The 20678-nt window shown below is 51.1% G+C and overlaps 1 long non-coding RNA gene across 1 annotated transcript in view; it reads left to right on the forward strand.

Moving 5' to 3' along the window:
• Positions 1-20678, forward strand: part of LOC142467002 (uncharacterized) — a 65570-nt gene that overhangs the window by 2984 nt on the left and 41908 nt on the right. Inside the window, exon 2 of the long non-coding RNA XR_012788303.1 lies at positions 13744-13832. This is a non-coding gene — a long non-coding RNA (uncharacterized LOC142467002). The remainder of the gene's footprint in view (positions 1-13743; positions 13833-20678) is intronic.

Below are 20678 nucleotides of genomic sequence, written 5' to 3' on the forward strand. Positions count from 1 at the left end.
CACACCATACACCCAGAGAACATCATATGAGACTTGACCCCTGCGGAGTACTTGGTAAATTTAATCCATCTCACACTGTCACCCCTGTCTACACACTCACACCTGACACTATCACCCCTGTATAATATTTTACCTTCCTGCCTGCTCCACACTCCGTCTGGCTGCACTCTCCCTTCACTCCGCCGCGCAGCTGCCTTCCCGCATAGCTCCGCACACACACTCCCTCTGCCTGCACTCTCCATCTTTAATTTAAAAAAATCGCCTTCACCCTCCACAAAATGTCCGCCTTCCCACGCACCTGCCTTCCCGCTTCACAAACTGTACATTTTATTGCCACCTTCACCTTACATACATTTCCACATAAAGGCTGCAATAAAAAATATCCCACCTTTAATAAGCACATTTTGCCTTCACAATATTTCCACATATGCACTTCACCTAATACAATTTTCAACCTTTACAAAATGGCCGCCCGCCTTCACCTACTATGCCTTCCGCCACCTACGCACACAGATTTGCCCACTTCACATACTGTTAATGTTATTGGCACCTTCAAGTTCCACACATTTCCACATTTGGCCCTTCACCTAATAAAAACAAATTTTGCCTTCACAATATTTCCAGCTACTCACTTCTCATAATGCAAATATCACCCTCCACAAAATGTCCGCCTTCCCCCGCGCACCTGCCTTACCGCTTCACATACTGTACATTTTATTGCAATGGGCGACTTCACGGACACACCACCGCTCCAGCACCCCCACTTACCCGCCCAACACCCCCACTTTCCCCCTCAACACTGCTCCGCTACTTACCGCCCTTCACCTCCGCTACTTCCCACCCTTCACTGCCGCTCCGCTACTTAACACCCACTGCGCAATGGCCGCATTCACTGCCGACGGCTTCAGCCCCCCCACAGCTCCGAGGGGGGTGGGCTCTTGGCCCCCCCGCCAAAGCACGCTCCCCATCCCCAAGATCGCTCCTCCAGCTCTCTGCGCCTCTCCCTGCAGCAAGATGTGTGCGCCTCCGCCGCGAGCCCGCTCCCCGGCACTCTCCCACTTCCCCCCAACCCCCAGAGCACACTCTCTTCGGCTCACCCCCCAAATGCCGCTACCACCCCCCACAGGCCGCTACCCCCCCTCCCACATGCCGCTACACCCCCCCCCACACGCCGCTACACCCCCCCCCCACACGCCTCTACCACCCCCCACACACGCCGCTACCACCCCCACACACGCCGCTACCAACCCCCCCACACGCCGCTACCACCCCCCCCCCACATGCCGCTACCTCCCCCACACCGCTACCCCCCCACACGCCGCTACCCCCCCCACACGTCGCTATACCCCCCCCCCCACCGCCGCTACCCCCCCCACGCCACTACCCCGGCTCACCATCCCCGAGAACGGACACCGCCGAGGAGCACGAGGTGGAGGAGGAGGGCAGCAGGGAGGTGGGGCCGCGCACTACCTCCTCTATGCCACCGGGAGCCGGAGGAGGCCAGGAGGGGGGAGAGACCCAGTGGCATCCCGAGGAGGAGCGCGGCAGGCTGCCAGGTGAGGAAACGCAGGGTGAGGGATCCCTGCCTTTCACGCAAACCCCCCCTTCTTGCCTTTCACGCAACCCCCTCCTCCCTTCTTGCCTTTCACGCAACCCCCGCCCCCTCCCTTCCTTTCATGCAACCACCCCCCTCCTTGCCTTTCACGCAACCCCCCCCTGGCTTTCACGCAACCCCCCCCCTCCCTGGCTTTCATGCAACCACCCCCCCCTCCCTGCCTTTCACGCAACACCCCCCCCTGCCTTTCACGCAACCACCCCCCTTCTTGCCTTTCACGTAACCCCCCCTCCCTGCCTTTCACGCAACCATCCCCCCTCCCTGCCTTTCACGTAAAAGGCTTTCACGCCCCCCTCCTTGGCTTTCACGCAACCCCCCCCCTCCCTGCTTTTCACCCAACCCCCCCCCCCTGCCTTTCACGCAACCCCCCTCCCTGCCTTTCACGCAACCCCCCTCCTCCCTGCCTTTCACGCAACCCCCCTTCTTGCCTTTCACGCAACCCCCCTCCCTCCTTGCCTTTCACGCAACCACCCCCCCTCCCTGCCTATCTCGCAACCCCCCACCCCTCCCTGACTTTCACGCAACCCCTCCTCCCTGGCTTTCACGCAAACCCCCCTCCCTCCCTGCCTTTCATCCAACCCCCCCTCCCTGCTTTTCACGCAACCCCCCCTCCCTGCCTTTCACACAACCCCCCTCCTCCCTGCCTTTCACGCAACCCCCTCCCTCCCTGCCTTTCACGCAACCCCCTCCCTCCTTGCCTTTCACGCAACCACCCCACCTTCTTGCCTTTCACGCAACCCCCCCCTCCCTGCCTTTCACGCAACCACCCCCTCCCAGCCTTTCACGCTAACCCCCCCTTCTTGCCTTTCACGCAACCCCCCGCTCCCTGCCTTTCACGCAACCACCCCCCTCCCTGCCTTTCACGCAACCCCCCCCCTCCCTGGCTTTCACGCAACCCTCCCTGCCTTTCACGCAACCCCCCCTCCCTGCCTTTTACGCAACCCCCCCTCCCTGCCTTTCATGCAACCCCCCCTCCCTGCCTTTCACTCAAACCCCCCCTCCCTGCCTTTCACGCAACCCCCCCTTCTTGCCTTTCACGCAACCCCCCCTCCCTGCCTTTCATGCAACCACCCCCCCTCCCTGCCTTTCACGCAACCCCCCCCTCCCTGGCTTTCACACACCCCCCCTCCCTGGCTTTCACGCAACCCCCCCCTCCCTGCCTTTCACCCAACCCCCCCCTGCCTTTCACGCCACCACCCCCCTCCCTGCCTTTCACGCAAACTCCCCTCCCTGCCTTTCACGCAACCCCCCCTCCCTGCCTTTCACGCAACCCCCCCTCCCTGCCTTTCACGCAACCCCACCCTCCCTGCCTTTCACGCAACCCCCCCCCTTCTTGCCTTTCACGCAACCCCCCCTCCCTGCCTTTCACGCAACCACCCCCTCCCTGCCTTTCATCCATCCCCCCCTTCTTGTCTTTCTCAAAAAAAAACCTCCCTGCCTTTCACGCAACCCGCCCCCCTCCCTGCCTTTCACGCAACCCCCCCCTCCCTGCCTTTCACGCAACCCCCCTCCCTGCCTTTCTGTCACGTTAGCTAGTGATAGGTTTATAAAACACACCAAAATATCTGGGTTGAATTGAACACGACTTAGATATAATAAATATAGTTTATTCCTTAAAGAAGGTGAACACACAAGATATACAAATAACAGACAAGAATTAGCACTTACTTAAGGTTTGAACAATGAAGCAATCAGGATACAGGATTCAGGATTGCTACTTCATTCAGCAATACAGGTTCAGATGAAGACATCACGAAAAGACACGAAGACTCTGAGTATAGAGCTTACACTCGTTTATATGGAGTTCTACTCCTATACTCTGGCATTCAGTGCAGGTCATTGGAGAACAATTATCTGCACCCAATCCTTCCTTGCCACCTCACCTGAGGGGCACAGTCATACCTGCCCACTGGGTGGATATTATTCTAATCAGGGGCTTATTTCCCTAGCCCCCCTCCCACAAGACTGGCGTCTTAAAGTCTGGTTTTGACAGGAAAGCCTTTGTCCCAAGGTGTGAAACACAACACTTATCATAAAGTACCCACGTCCTGCTTTCTTTTGTGATAGCATACACAAGCAGGGTGGGGGAGCCTTTGATCAGGGGTTTATTGTCGACCACTTGTCTCCCCCTTGAGCATTAACATACCATATGGGCTCTGCGTTTTTATACCAGACCCAAAATACAATTCATTCTTTAATACCTTCACATATTAAAATAATCTGTTCTGTGGGTCTGAGTGGGCTGAAATTTGTCAGGTCCTCATGCCGGAAGACCTTTGCAATAGTGGCCAAGTTTCAGCCTTCCACGACCCCCAGAACCGGAGATACGAAAAACAAGTTTAAATCCCCTATTAACTTTAATGCAGGATTCTCCGCCATAGCTAAAGGAAATCTCTGCTTTTCACTCTCCCATTGAAATCAACGGGCTCCGCCGCTATAGGCTTTCAATGGAGCAACTCCGCCTTTGAAGTCTTGGGCTTTCGGACTTAGCCGTTTTTACGCGCGGCTCTTCCCTCCGCCATTAGAGTCAATGGCGCGACCCTCGCGCCCCTTTATGGGGGTCCTTCATTCTCGGACCCAGTGGTGGTCGAGTGTGGGGGTTCCTAGTGTCTAGGGGCAAAAATAATTTTATTTCTTGGTGCCCTAGAACCTATGGTTCCCACGCCAATTGTAGTTGAACTTGACCGGGGAGTGATTAAAGCTCTTTTTTAGACAATGTTTCCGCTTCTGCGGTCTGCGGTTTAGATGGCTGCCATCTTTGACAAAGGCCCTTGGCGGCTGAAACGCGTCAGAGTCTGTTTTGTTGCTGTTTTTATGTGCCAATAAACGTTTTGTACCCAGAAATTTGCAATTTCGGTCCCACAAATTTTTTTCGAAAGGCAGCTGCACCGCCATTCAAGAAACTTCTACATTGAATACCAACTCGGTAGGAGCACGCCCCACAGCATCTGGATTTGGATCTCAAGAGACGTGTGAGTTTCCTCCTTTTTTCCTTTTTGCACTGCAAACATTGCCTGTGACACCCATACAGATTATACCCTTATATATAGAGGTTAGTGGGTGTCCACAAAGAGTGGCATCAAGGGTTGCTAGTGTCAAGGATATAATTATATCAAGCTGTGTGATTTGGATTTCTTTCATTGTTTGTACCACATGTGTGTTTCCTGTGAGCATTGCATAGGAACTGTGGCTCCTATTCCTTCACCTAAGATGGCTGCCAACCCGTTCCTGGAGGTCGGCGTCAAGGAATCCCCATTGAAATGAATGGCTCCATTGACTTACAATGGGGAACCGCCGCTCCTCCTCTCAGGCGCCACCTGCAGGTCTTCTACTGAAATGGGCCCAAATCGCCGGATTCGCCATAGGATTGCATTGGGCTTCAATGGCGACCTACGGAGAGCAGCAAAATGGAGCCTGAAAAGGCGGGAAAGTGGAACAAAGGGCTAAAATCACTCCTTAACTATTAACCTATTCCCTCCCGCATCAATCCCAGTGTATGTGTTGGTGCAGACACTGGAATGGGAACAATACATTTTTTACAGGGGACTACACATTTGGGTACTGAAGCAGAGAACAAACACATTACTGGACCGCAGTCCAGTTAACCCCTTGCTTCCCAAGTGAGAGCAGTGGGTGGCCAAATGGGGTGTAACCCCTTTGATCCCGGGCCAAACCCCCTCTCCCATGACACCTCCCCTGCTCAAGGGGTGCCTTGTGACCCAGCTGCCCACCCTGGCACTGGGACACTACTGGCATCCTTGAAGCACTTGATAAGTCCTGAGGGGTTGGCCTGGCAAAATTGTCCTCCGGCATAGTCCAGTACACTGTCCTGGCCACATTGGATTGTGAAGTCCAGATCCTGCTGAGTAGGGCTCCAACGTGGCCGCCGGGTATTCTCCTTTGCCCCCATCTGCCCACCACCCAGGACCTGGTGAACCAGGACCACCGTGAAGGGGCACCTCTGCAGACCAGGCTGCATGTTGCCCAGAGACTGGCATGTCTCTGTACCAGCGAGAGACCAGCTAACAAGCACAGACCGTCGCTTCTCCGTCAAACAAGTCTGGGAAAGAGCTATGTCACTATCCTGTAGGGGCCCTACCTGTCCTGGCCCTGTGCCAACCTGTAGCTGCTCCGCTATAGCCGTGCCTCTCCTCCCTGGCTCTATGGCAGTCCCCACCCCGAGTGGCATCACTTCTGGATTCCAGAAACCACCTGGGATGCTGACTCCTACCCTCTCCTGTGCCTCCTGGGACAAGGCAATCCCCCAGAACCCTGTACTGGGGTTCCTGGTACCCAGATGCTTTGTTCCTGCCCTCTCAATACTGAAGGCCAGGAGATAAGCACCTGCTACCACCACTGCTGCTAGGGCCAGCATCACTCCTCTCCCCTCCACTGTGCTGCCCTTCCTCCCTGTAGCTACCCTTGGCTGTCCTGGGGACAGAACCCTCTGCTGTACCCACCTAGCTCTGGCTACTGTTCCTGGCTGCCTACCTCCCCACAGCCCTACCTCTGGGAACCCTGGGGACTCTGTCATGGGGGTGTCTCCTGGCAAGTCAAAACTAGGGACCTCCTGCCTTCCTAGCCCATCCCTAGCTTCTACCAGCTGCTTGACACCCCACTGACCTCCTATCTCCCCCTGCTCCACAGTGTCTCCCTGCCTAGCCTCCCCTAGGCCCAGCACCTCAGCCACTGCTGATGACTCCTGCTACTTACCTCCCTGCAGCCCACCTTCACTCCGCTCCCCCCTAGGCAATCCTAACCCAGACACAGGGACCACCAGAGTGCACCTACCTCCCTGACGTTGTCTCCCCCTTACCAGGGATGAGCTCAGGGGCATCTCTCCAGATGCAACCGCCTTAGCTCTTGGCTGGCAGGTATCCCTGGGGTGACACCAGCTTGCCACTGCTCATGATACCTCCAGCCCATGGCCATGCTGCAACAGGGGGTTGCTGATCTGAGAGACCCCCTGAGGCTCTGCCAGGGTAATGGGGAACACAAGCTGCCATACCTGCTGCTTTTCCTCCCCGGCTACCACTAGCCCTTCGCTCCTTCTGAGACCTTGTGCTGGCTACCTACCTGCAGCCTTCCCTCACTCCGCTTCTTCCTAGCTAGTCCTAACCTGGAGACTAAGGACACCTGAGTGAGGCCATCTCCCTGATACTGCCTCCCCATTACCGGAGAAGCGCCCAGGGGCACTGGTGCAGAAGCACCTGCCTTGGCTCCTGGCTGGCAGGTATCCTGGGGGTGGTCTAACTTTGCCACTGCCCCTGATACCTCCAGCCCATAGCCAGGCGACAACAGTGGGGCTCTAAACCGAGAGACCCCCTGATGCTCTGCCAGTTAATGGGGAAATCTAGCTGGCTCACTTGCTGCCTTTCCTCCCCGGTTCCCACTGGCCCACCCACCCCTCTCCCAGGCAATCCTACCCAGAGCTGGGTTCTAACAGGGCTAGCCCCTCCCTGAAGCGGTGCCCCCATTACCGGAGACGAGCTCAGGGTTGTTGGTGCGGATGCACCCACCTTAGCTCTTAGCTGGTAGGTAACCCTGGGGTGGTCTAACTTTGCCACAACCCCTAATACCTCCAGCCTATAGCAAGGCTGCAACAGTGGGGCTCTTAACTGAGAGCCCACTTGATGCTCCACCAGGGCAATGGGAAAGCCTAGCTGCCCTACAAGGTGCCCTTCCTTCACCTCCCCTGGTAACCCTATCTCCTGCCACCAACCGGTCACTCCTACAAGGGAACAACAGGGTACAGTCGTGGGAAAAAATAAGTCAGGGTCAGTCTGCGACTGGGTCTGGCTTACCTCGCTGGTCCCCACAGAGGCCGCCGCCTTCGTAGGTCCCGATTGCAGGGGGACTGGAGTGGCCGCCGGCGTCATCTTGGCCGGGAAGCAACGGGCAACTGCCGCAAGAGCTCCCAGGGTTTGGCACAGGGAAAACGGTGCAGGACATGGGTCCCAGGTCCTCGTGGAGAAACTCGGCTCCAGTCAAAAAAGGTGAACCACCCTCCTCCCGCAACCCCTGTCCCTCCCCCCACTCAGAAAGCGCTCCGGCACTTTGCCAGAATCGCGGCTCTTCCGCCGCCGCTACGGGCGAGCTTCGGGTGACTGCCGCAACAGCACCCGGCTTCGGCACAGGGTCGCCGATGTAGATCGTGGGGCTCCGATCATCGCTGAGGATCGTCGACTCCGCCAAACAATGTAAAACACCCATCTCCCGCACACCCCGACCCTCTCCCAAAAGAAAATCGGCTCCGGCATCATGCCGGAATCGCGGCTTCTCCGCCGCCGCCTGCATCCCGCGTCCTGGGAGCATTTCCACTCGGCCGGACCATATCAGGTCGTGCCAGGGGTATCACAGCACCTTGCTGTAGCAAGCCGACCGCTTGCCGAGCACCGCTGCTGATGGCCGGAAAAGATCTGCTCCTGCCGCCGCTCCGCTTTTCTCCGCCGAGATCAGATGGATGGCCGCCGCTCTCCGCCGCTGTTGCCGATGCAGACCGGCCAGGTTCTCCAGGGGATGTCCCGCGAAGGGTTGTCGCCCCGGCTGGGTGGGAGCCATCGGAGGATGCCGCTAAATGGGTAACCTTTTCCACAGCTCGTGAGAGCTGGCCTTGAGGGTCTTCTTCGCCCGACCACGCACAGCCCGGGCATCGGACTTTGATGTGGCCTGCTTGGTTACAGTGGTAACACCGCCGCTTCTGCCGGCACTTCTCCGCCGCCGGTGGATCACCTCCTGCAAGAGGCTGCAAGGTCCAAGATGGAGTTGTTGGAGTGCTGGGCTCGTTCCGGAGCTTCTCCACCGCCGGGGGACTTCCTCCCGCAAGAGGCTGCTGAGTCCAGAGCGGAGTTGCTCGAGCGCTGTGCTCAGGGAGGGGGTAAGCGGGTCGGGACGTAGCCAGCTTCTGGAGCTCGTTGCGCTCCGCCTGGGACCACGTCTCTCCCCATGCAGACATTTGTGATAGCTCTTCCAGGGAAAATGGACTGGCCGCCGCAACGGCCGATACCTCTCCTGCTGCAAGACTCCCGTGGTCTCCGCGATCACCTGCTCCCTCCGCAAGTCACTGCCATCCCGGAGCTGGGTCCATTCCCTGCTCTCCGGGCGGTTTGGTGGTTACAGCAGCTGCAGCTGTGGATCGTAGCTCAGCCTGCCGGGCTTCGTGCTCACTGATCGCTGCCTTTCTCTCAGCTCTACCAGCTGCAGGTTCCTTCTCAGACTTGATACATTCCTCCGGTCTCGGTGGCCGGCTCCAGTCACATGGATGGCCGGCCCTTGGGTTCTGGAGGCAATGCTTCTCACAAGTAGGGGAACAGTGAGGTGGTGCCATATCTTGTGTTATATGTTGTACACTGTGTGTCCAATATCTTTAGCCTTAGGAACTCGCAATTCACCCGAGTTCCAACTGTATTACAGAGTCCCGCAGTAAACTGTAATACAGGTTCAATTCAATCCCGCCGCTGCCACCAGTTTATATAAGCTGTCACGGTAGCTAGTGATAGGTTTATAAAACACACCAAAATATCTGGGTTGAATTGAACATGATTTAGATATAATAAATATAGTCCTTAAAGAAGGTGAACACACAAGATATACAAATAACAGACAAGAATTAGCACTTACTTAAGGGTTGGACAATGAAGCAATCAGGATACAGGATACAGGATTGCTACTTCATTCAGCAATACATGTTCAGATGAAGACATCACGAAAAGACACGAAGACTCTGAGTATAGAGCTTACACTCGTTTATATGGAGTTCCACTCCTATACTCTGGCCTTGAGTGCAGGTCATTGGAGAACAATTATCTGCACCCAATTCCTCCTTGACACCTCACCTGAGGGGCACAGTCATACCTGCCCACTGAGCGGATATTATTCTAATCAGGGGCTTATTTCCCTAGCCCCCCTCCCACAAGACTGGCGTCTTAAAGTCTGGTTTGGACAGGAAAGCCTTTGTCCCAAGGTGTGAAACACAACACTTATCATAAAGTACCCACGTCCTGCTTTCTTTTGTGATAGCATACACAAGCAGGGTGGGGGAGCCTTTGATCAGGGGTTTATTGTCGACCACTTGTCTCCCCCCTGAGCATTAACATACCATATGGGCTCTGCGTTTTTATACCAGACCCAAAATACAATTCATTCTTTAATATCTTCACATATTAAAATAATCCGTTCTGTGGGTCTGAGCTGGCTGAAATTTGCCAGGTCCTCATGCCGGAAGACCTTTGCAATAGTGGCCAAGTTTCAGCCTACCACGACCCCCAGAACCGGAGATACAAAAAAAAAGTTTAAATCCCCTATTAACTTTAATGCAGGATTCTCCGCCATAGCTAAAGGAAATCTCTGCTTTTCACTCTCCCATTGAAATCAACGGGCTCCGCCGCTATAGGCTTTCCATGGAGCAACTCCGCCGTTTTCGTCAATGGGCTCCGCTGCTATAGGCTTTCAATGGAGCAACTCCGCCATTGAAGTCTATAGGAAAACCACAATTTTTCACATTTGCCCATACTCTGGTTGATCGGAGAGGGCTGGAAATGGCCATGCAGTCATGCCGGAACAGTGACTACATGCGACCCAAATCCCAGCCCTCTGGTCCTCACAGAACCGGAGATATGGGCTTACACATTTTACACTTTCTGACTTAGCCGTTTTTACGCGCGGCTCTTCCCTCCGCCATTAGAGTCAATGGCGCGACCCTCGTGACGAGCGTGACCCTTTACGGGGGTCCTTCATTCTCGGACCCGGTGGTGGTCGAGTGTGGGGATTCCTAGGATCTAGGGGCAAAAATAATTTTATTTCTGGGTACCTTAGAACCTAAGGTTCCCATGCCAATTGTAGTTGAACTTGACCGGAGAGTGATCAAAGCTCTTTTTTAGACAATGTTTCCGCTTCTGCGGTCTGCGGTTTGGATGGCTGCCAACCCGTTCCTGGAGGTCGGCGTCGAGGAATCCCCATTGAAATGAATGGCTCCATTGACTTACAATGGGGAACCGCCGCTCCTCCTCTCGGGCGCCACCTGCAGGTCTTCTACCAAAACGGGCCCAAATCGCCAGATTCGCCATAGGATTGTATTGGGCTGCAATGGCGACCTATGGAGAGCTGCAAAATGGAGCCTGAAAAGGCGGGAAAGCGGAACAAAGGGCTATAATCACTCCTTAACTATTAACCCCTTCCCTCCCGCATCAATCCCAGTGTATGTGTTGGTGCAGACACTGGAATGGGAACAATACATTTTTTACAGGGGACTACACATTTTGGTACTGAAGAAGGGAACAAACACATTACTGGACCGCAGTCCAGTTAACCCCTTGCTTCCCAAGTGAGAGCAGGGGGTGGCCAAATGGGGTGTAACCCCTTTAATTCCGGACCAAACCCCCTCTCCCATGACACTTTCATGCAACCCCCACTCCCTGCCTTTCACGCAACCCCCCCTCTTGCCTTTCACACAACCCCCCCTCCTGCCTTTCACGCAACCCCCCCTCCCTGCTTTTCACGCAACCCCCCCTCCCTGCCTTTCACGCAACCCCCCCTCCGTGCCTTTCACGCAACCCCCCTCCCTTTCACGCAACCCCCCTCCCTTTCACGCAACCCCCTCCCTTTCATGCAACCCCCCCTCCCTGCCTTTCACGCAACCCCCCCTCCCCTTCACGCAACCCCCCCTCCCTTTCATACAACCACCCTCCCTTTCACGCAACCCCCCCTCTCTGCCTTTCACGCAACCTCCTCCTCCCTGCCTTTCACGCAACCCCCCCTCCCCGCCTTTCACACAACCCCCCCCCCTTCCTGCCTTTCACGCAACCCCTTCCCTCCCTGCCTTTCACGCAACCCCCCACCCCTCCCTGCCTTTCACGCCACCCCCCCTGCCTTTCACGCAACCCCCCCTCCCTGCCTTTCACGCAACCCCCCCTCCCTGCCTTTCACGCAACCCCACCTCCCTGCCTTTTGCGCAACCCCCCCTCCCTGCCTTTCACGCAACCCCCCTCTCCCTGCCTTTCACGTAACCCCCCCTGCCTTTCACGCAACCCCCCCCTCCCTGCCTTTCACGCAACTCCCCTGCCTTTCACGCAACCCCCCCTCCCTGCCTTTCACGCAACCCCCCCTCCCTGCCTTTCACGCAACCCCCCCTCCCTTCCTTTCACGCAACACCACCTCCCAGGCTTTCACGCAACCCCCCCTCCCTGCCTTTTACGCAACCCACCCCCCTTCCCTGCCTCTCATGCAACCCCCCACCCTCCCTGCCTTTCACGCAACCCCCCACCCTCCCTGCCTTTCACGCAACCCCCCCTCCCTGCCTTTCACGCAACCCCCCCTCCCTGCCTTTCACACAACCCCCCCTCCTTGCCTTTCATGCAACCCCCCCTCCCTGCCTTTCACGCAACCCCCCCCTCCCTGCCTTTCACGCAATGCCCCCCCTCCCTGCCTTTCACGCAATGCCCCCTCCCTGCCTTTCACGCAACCCCCCCATCCTGCCTTTCACGCAATGCCCACTCCCTGCCTTTCACGCCCCCCTACCTTTCACGCCCTCCCCTGCCTTTCACACACCCCTGCCTTTCACACACCCCCTGCTTTTCACACACACCCTGCCTTTCACGCACCCCCTGCCTTTCACGCCCCCCCTGCCTTTCACCCCCCCCCTGCCTTTCACACCCCCCTGCCTTTCACACCCCCCCTGCCTTTCACGCCCCCCTGCCTTTCACGCGCCCCCTGCCTTTCATGCCCCCCTGCCTTTCACGTCCCCCCTGCCTTTCACGCCCCCCCTGCCTTTCACGCCCCCCTCTGCCTTTCATGCCCCCCCTGCCTTTCACGCCCCCCTCTGCCTTTCATGCCCCCCCTGCCTTTCACGCCCCCCCTGCCTTTCACGCCCCTGCCTTCAAGCCCCACCGCCTTTCACGCCCTCCCTGACTTTCAGGCCCCCCCTCCCTGACTTTCAGCCCTTCCCTCCCTGACTTTCACGCCCCCCCTCCATGACTTTCACGCCCCCCCTCCATGACTTTCACGCCCCCCCTCCCTGACTTTCACGCCCCACCTCCCTGACTTTCATGCCCCCCCTCCCTGCCTTTCACGCCCCCCACCCCTCCCTGCCTTTCACCGCCCCCTGCCCCTCCCTGCCTTTCACGCCCCCCCGCCCTTCCCTGCCTTTTATGCCCCCCGCCCTTCACGGCCCCGCCCCTGCAATCCCGGGCATCGCCGGGTATATCAGCTAGTATATAGATATAGATAGATAGAAAGATAGATAGATAGGTCCGGAAATAATTGGACACTGATAAAAGTTTTGTTATTTCGGCTGTGAACCAAAATAAATTCAAGTTACAGTTAAATATTGAATAATCTTTTAAAATTAAATAATTTATAAATTTTAGAAGTACACATGTAATATACATGTTAACATGTCCATGTGGATTACAATATATAGGGAGAACTACACGCCCCCTCCGTACAAGGATTCTTGAACACTTAAGAAATATAAATCTAGGGATAGAAAATCATAGTGTTCCCCTACATTTTAAAAAATATCAGAACTCCAACTCTGAGGGCTTAAGATATGTTGGGATAGAACAAGTATCAACACATTGGAGAGGTGGGTATAGGACACAACAGCTATCACAATGAAAATCATTTTGGATTTTTGAACTAAAAACCTTGCAACCAAAGGGATTGAATGCTGATTTTGACTTTAATGCTTTTTTAATATAGATTAGGTTATTTATATGCATATGTATCTTTACTATATATTTATATTTTAATGCATTTTAATATTATATTTTATATTATTTATCTTGTGTTTTTACAATTGTTTAATTGTCTATTTCTAGAAAGTTTTCAGTGTACTATATTATATCCTTGGGGCTATTTATATTCTAGATTAATTATAGCATCCCTTAGATGGTGATTATAGCACTTTATTCTATGTTTATTGCATATACAGTTAGGTCCGGAAATAATTGGACACTGATTCAAGTTTTATTATTTTGGCTGTGTACCAAAATAAATTCAAGTTACAGTTAAATAATGAATATGAGCTTAAAGTGCTGTCTATCAGCTTTAATTTGAGGGTATTCACTTCCAAATTGGAGGATGGGTTTAGGAATTACATCTCTTTAATATGTTGCCCCCTCTTTTTCAAGGGACCAAAAGTAATTGGACAATTGACACAAAAGCTGTTTCATGGACAGGTGTGGGCTATTCCTTCGTTATTTCATCATCAATTAAGCAGGTACAGTGGCGGCCGCCTTTACCCTTGTGCGTCCTTAGTGGCGCAACTCTGATAACCGCGGGCAGATGCATTTTTTTTTGTCCGGAGTGTATTGCGGTATTTTAGCGCTCTTAATATTAGCATTTTATTAGCGCTGTTTGCAATACTGCAATACCGTCTAAAAACTCAGGGGGGCGTTCTCGAGCTGTTGTCTTTGAAGTCTAATACTTTAGCAGTTCAACCTATGTCAGTACACAGTCTGCGTGTGCGCGCGCAGTAATTGTAAATTTGCATATTTATACATGCATTTGCAGTGCTGTATGTCTCATTTGAAAATTGTTGAAACGCATAGGCGTGTACAGTACTGTAACAGTATCACATTTCGGCATACAGTATACAGCGCTCTCCCCTCACTCGCCCCCGCACACACACAGGATAATTTATTGCACTGCAGTATTTCAACTTCTTATCTTATCTACAGTACAGTACACCTCTCCCACACCATTCCTTTGAATGTGTCTTTCTGGTTTCAATCACATTCCTGCTTGATAGCTTATGATTACTGCACATGCGTCTGTAAGTTCACCACTGCTTGCTTGAGATGTTCAAGAGTAAGAGCCCCCAAAAAATATATATTTTTTTTTTCTCCTCATTTTTAATTTTTATTTTTTCCACAAGCCTGCCTAATCCATCTTGATATTACGATATTCAATCTGTGCTGTAGCTTTTGACTGCGACACTGTGTGTTTGACTGTACATAGTTGATTTGTGGGCTTTTTATGTACTGTATTTGGGGGTGTAGGGATCAAATTATAAAGATGACCTGCCTTTTGAAAATATGCAAGTTCTTTGAACTGCAGTACAGCTAATCCTTCATGCAGCTGTACCCTGTACCCCCCTCCCCCACGCACACACAAGGCTCGCTCAAGCAAGGATTTGAACCTCTTATTGACAGACACCTCTCCAGAGCCATTCCGTTTCTAAAGCTTGCCATTGTGTTTTTAATTATCCGTCCCTAGCCGAGCATCACCTCTCTGCGCCTGCGTGCCTAATTTTCCTATTGTTGGCTTTGAGTCACCTCTCTGTAATCCTCTTTGGGAAGGGAGCTAGCTGATGATTACTGCGCATGACTCACCCATCCACCCCTCCAACCCTTTGAGGCTTTGTTTATGGTAACGCTTTTAATAATCCCTTCTCGAATTTGATATGTAAATCTGATTTGCACAGCACTGTGAAATTGAGATTTAAAAAAACCATTATCTGATTCATGTTGTTGATGCAGTAAATTACCACTTTTTGGTGTAGGTGTGTGGGGGGGGGGGGGGTTGTCAATGATTATGATTATCATAAATGTAAAGAAATATTTATTTTATTTTATCAGGTACAAAAAATACAAATATACAAATAATCATGAATAATACAAAATGCAGTCTTTATTCAGTTCTTCTGTCAGATGAAAATTGAGGGCCGGTGGATAATCATGAATAATGCACATTGATAATAATATTAATTAATAATATATAATATATAATAATATATATACAGGCATACCCCGTTTTACGTACACCCGCTTTACATACATTTATTTTTAGTTGTACCATACCCATGTGTACGTACACCAAGGGGCGGTGTGCGTGCGCACCTCTCATCAATCCTGCAACCTCCTTCATTGTGGTCCCTAACTGAGCAGGAGTGCAGGTAAGAGGTAAGGGGGAACGGGGCCAGATGGCAGGGGGAACGGGGAGATCGGGCCCGCCATCAATCAGCAGCTATAGCAGTGATTCCGCCCGCACTGCAGCTCCTGGCTCTTCTCTCTCCGCTCTCCTCCTCCTCCCCCTCCCCCCTCCCTCCCTCCTCCCTCCCTTCTCCCTCCTCCATCCCTCCTCCCTCCCTCTAGCCTGCTGCTGCTGTAGAACGGAACTTTGCATGTGAGTTACGGGCTATGGGGGATGAGGAGGTGCTCTTCTACTGCATTCTGTGCTTGTGTGTGTCTGAGTGTGTGTGTGTGTGTGTGTGTCTGAGTGTGTGTGTGTGTGTGTGTGTGTGTGTGTGTGTGTGTGTGTGTGTGTGTGTGTGTGTGTGTGTGTGTGTGTGTGTGTGTGTGTGTGTGTGTGTGTGTGTGTGTGTGTGTGTGTGTTGTGTGTCTGAGTGTGTGTTTGTGTGTGTCTGAGTGTGTGTGTCTGTCTGTGTGTGTCTGTCTGTGTGTGTGTGTCTGTCTGTGTGTGTGTGTGTGTCTGAGTGTGTGTGTGACTGAGTGTGTGCGTGACTTAGGGTGTGTGCGTGCATGACTGTGTGTGCGTGACTGAGTGTGTGTGCATGACTGAGTGTGTGTGCGTGCGTGACTGAGTGAGAGTGTGTGAAAGATTGTGTGACTGAGCGAGTGCATGCTTGTAAGCCAAGCTGATCAAGGACCTGAGTAAGGCCGTGCGTATAGTGCCGGCGATGCCGCCCAAAAACAAACCCATTGCCACCACTGTGTGCGCTTATAGTAAGCGCGACAGCGGCAATGCGACGGAGCGGACTTTGGAAGCCGGGAATATTTTATTTTTCAAGGGCTGTCACCTCCATGTGACAGCCCCTGAACAAATCAAATGCCCTTGAGCCTGCGACTCCGCCACAAAGCGAAATATAACTTTCGCTAGCGGGGATGGGTGACGTCGCCGGTCGCGGGCACTATACGCGCGGCCTAAGGAAGCACAGCATTGTAAAACACTGTACTGTACAGTATTGTTTTCACCAGTCACAAATCAAAGTCCCAAAAATATATCAGTCAGTCAAATAAATGCACCTCACCTTCATGGTCTTTAATTAAAAATACTGTACAGTAGAAGATATGCCCTCTCCTTCATCCTTCCTACATATTTTTAAAATAATTTTCCATTCATCCATGTTGCCTCTGTCAGCACTTATAAGAAAAATCAGCTGACATTAAAGATTGTATTTCAATAAAGCCTACTGTATTTATTTTGGTTACAAATGCATTATTTACATCAGTTATGCATGTATATGATGTTTGCAGTACAGTACATGCATTGTAAAGTGGAAAAAAGGTAGTGCTTCACTTTAAGTACATTTTCGCTTTACATACATGCTCCAGTCCCAAGCGGGGTATGCCTGTATAATAATATAATTTTTTCCGTCTTTATCTTCTTCCTCATTCTGTGTACAGTACAGTAGTTCATTGAGAGAGGAGAGGTTTTGTGTACATCATGACTGCAGTTTAGATACTGTACACTTAACTGTACAAACAGTTCACAAACTTTACAGGATACCCCCCCTCTCCCCCAGTCCATCCTTTTTTTCTGAAAAGACAAGAAAACAAAAAATTAGTGCAGTTATGTTCATACGGTATTATGGCATTGTGTGCTGTATAGTACTGTCAAACTAGTCTATACTGAAACTACTGTATACTGTGACTACTGTTAAATACTTTGTAACCAGATGTCTGGTGCTGCTCTCTCTGGAAAGAAAAAAATTGAGCAGTTAGGTGCATACTGTATTACGGCATTGTGTACTGTATAGGTACTTCATATTGGACAACAGTATGCAGTTAGTACTGTCAAACTAGTCTATACTGGAACTACTGTATACTGTGACTACTGTTAAATACTTTGTAACCAGATGGCTGGTGCTGCTCTCTCTGGAAAGAAAAAAATTGAGCAGTTAGGTGCATACTGTATTATGGCATTGTGTACTGTATAGCTACTCCATATTGGACAACAGTATGCAGTTAGTACTTTCAAACTAGTCTATACTGGAACTACTGTATACTGTGACTACTGTTAAATACTTTGTTACCAGATGGCTGGTGCTGCTCTCTCAGGGAAAAAAAATATGTGCCATACTTACCTGTATCATACTGTACTTACAATACTACAGTACAGTACTATACTACCTTCCTGATGCTTGCCCATTATGCACGATCACAATGGGCAACACAGTCACAATATGGTCAATATATTTATTGCATCGTTCCACGGTGAGTACATTGTTCCAAAAACTCAGTATGCCTTGCGCCAACTCATCCTTTTTGGAGGGTTTCAGATATTGTCCTTCAGCTGATGCCAGACCATTTCGATAGGATTGAAGTCTGGCGATCTGTCATTGGAGGGGGAAAAAAAGGACAATTAGTTAAAGAGATACAGTACACAGTAAAAACAGTGGGAAAAAATGAGACACGGTTACCGCACTTACTCCGCTGGCGTCTTCACCCAGTTGATACCGCACTCAAGGATATGCGCTGTTGACGCAGTGTGCTTCGGATTGTTGTCCTGGTAGAAACGGTGACCATCCGGGAACTCACTTGTGATGTATTCCACAATCTCAGGCACAATTTTCTCTTGGAAGAAAGCTTTATTCATGCACCTATAACAAGAAAAGAAAAGTGCTCAAAAAACTGCACACTAGTACAGTACAGTGCATAAGGCAAAAGCGTGTGACATACATTTTACTGTACCTTCAAAGATGACGATGCATCCTGGTCCACGCCTAGAGATGGCACCCCACACATGCATCTTCACTGGGTGTTTTGGACACGGCTTCATAGATATGCGACCTTTTTTGTGGAATGCAAAGGTGGCAAATCTCTCCAGCGAAACAGTAGACTCGTCAGTGGAGATGCAATCCTGGAAAGTTTCCCCGCTGTCGATCCATGCCTGGGCCTGGACCACTCTCTTGATCTTGTTAATGTCCCTTATCATAGGGTACGCTCTGTAATGACAAGGAATAATTTTATAGGTACAGTACAGTTTCTTAAACAACACTTTAACCTCCTGTACTGTCCAGTACTAACCTCACACGTCCATATTTCCATCCAATTCTGCGTCTAATCTTCTTTATGCTGGTCTCGGATACAGTGAGATTGTGATTTTGCTGCAGAGTGTATTTGACCCTTAAGGCACTCATCTCATCATTCTCTTCACTTATTTTGTCGACCAGAAGAGTTGTCTCCCTACAATGTACAGAAAAACAACAATCCGGTAAGTTACAGTGCAGTAGGCCACAAGTACAGCACATCATTTACAGTAAAAATAGTATAAAATGAGATAGATCTACACAATATATAGTTCTATTAATATGCAGCAATATAAACAATAGATATACAGTATTATATACTGTAGTTATATAAATATACCAAAATAACTATAAAATGAGAGATCTACACAATATATAGTTCAATTACTATGCAGCAATATAAACAATGGATATACTGTATTATACAGTATACTGTAGTTATATAAATATACCGAAATAACTATAAAATGAGATAGATCTACACAATATATAGTTCTATTAATATGCAGCAATATAAACAATAGAGATACTGTATTATACAGTATACTGTAGTTATATAAATATACCGAAATAACTATAAAATGAGATAGATCTACACAATATATAGTTTTATTAATATGCAGCAATATAAACAATAATAGATATACTGTATTATATAGTTATATAAATATACTTACGCGTTAGTTACCGTTGGTGTCCTCGTGTGTTGTTTGGTTTTTCCGTGTGCATGATAGCACACGGTGGTTGATGGCACAATGAGGCCAGAAGCAGCTAACCAGCATTGGATATCTGCAATTCGGTGTCCGCTCGTGTACATCTCCTTAATTCTCATGCTGAGATCCTTTGAAATCTTTTTAACAGGCATTGCTGCGAGTAGAAAGAAATACAAACACAAGAATGTATATTCGATGTTTAGTCGATGTGTATTTTTACACGTAAGCCTTATTATGTCAAGAAGAAATTCGGTGATGTACACTCAACGCAAAACAAATGGCAGCCAACCCATCGAACCTGCAGGCTACTTCCTCGTTTATGCTTCGACGACTCTGCCGCCGCTCTCCCGGAAATCTACAGCCATACTTCTCCACTACTCGTCCACGACGCTGCCGCCGCTCTCCCGGAAATTCATAGCCCATCTTCGCCACTGCTCTTCGACGACGCTGCCGCTGGTGCCCCTAAAATCCACGGGTCACTTTCTCCATCCCTCTTCGACGACGCTGCCGCTTCTCTCCCGGAAATCCACAGGTCACCTCCTTCATCTTTCTTTGACGACGCTGCTGCTTCTCTCCATGGAACCCCCATCTCATCCTCCATAGCACCCATCCACCCAGATGTTCACAGCACGCCATGCACAAGAACCAGCTCGTTAGACCGCATGCTGAATCGGTTAAGTGTGGATATCCCCGGGAACTCTACTGTGCTGGTAAAGATAGATCTGCTTTTAGAGACCATGCTAAATATGGATCAACGGATGCAGAAGATGGATCAACGGATGGAGAAGATGGATCGACGGATGGAGAAGATAGAGACTGACATAGCGGGGATACATAATTTGCTCGGTGTTCATGCCCCTGTATCCCCAACGCCGGAGCAGGAGGGTGGCATAGATGTGATGAATGGGACCTTCGACCACCTTCCAACACCAAGTGCACCCCCTCCACCAGAAGAATTTGTGTACATGTATGCCGTTGAGGAGGAGGATAACATGACAACCCCGTCAAGACCATGCCAGGAGACAACACGGCGACCAAGACAGGAGGAAAGCTTCCTCCCAGACAACCTACCCTCAACCGCGACCACAAGCACATCCGCTCACAGAAGAACACCCGCTTCCAGAACCCAACCTACATACGCTTGCATCGATACGGTGCCCGACATCATCCTGCGCGAGCTGCAACCGGCACTCAGGGAGAAGTATAGGGTGATGAGTGCTAGTTTACCCCAGAAGTATGCCATGTTAATTTTTAAGCACCACGTGTCCTACTTAGTGTACTGCGGGTGGGTCTACAATGTGAACTACGAAGGAAATCGCGAAAAAAGGGCGCTTCCTGAAAATTTAAGAAGGACTATTGT

The sequence above is a fragment of the Ascaphus truei genome, chromosome 15 (assembly GCF_040206685.1).
Source record: "Ascaphus truei isolate aAscTru1 chromosome 15, aAscTru1.hap1, whole genome shotgun sequence".
Classification (NCBI taxonomy): Eukaryota; Metazoa; Chordata; class Amphibia; order Anura; family Ascaphidae; genus Ascaphus; species Ascaphus truei.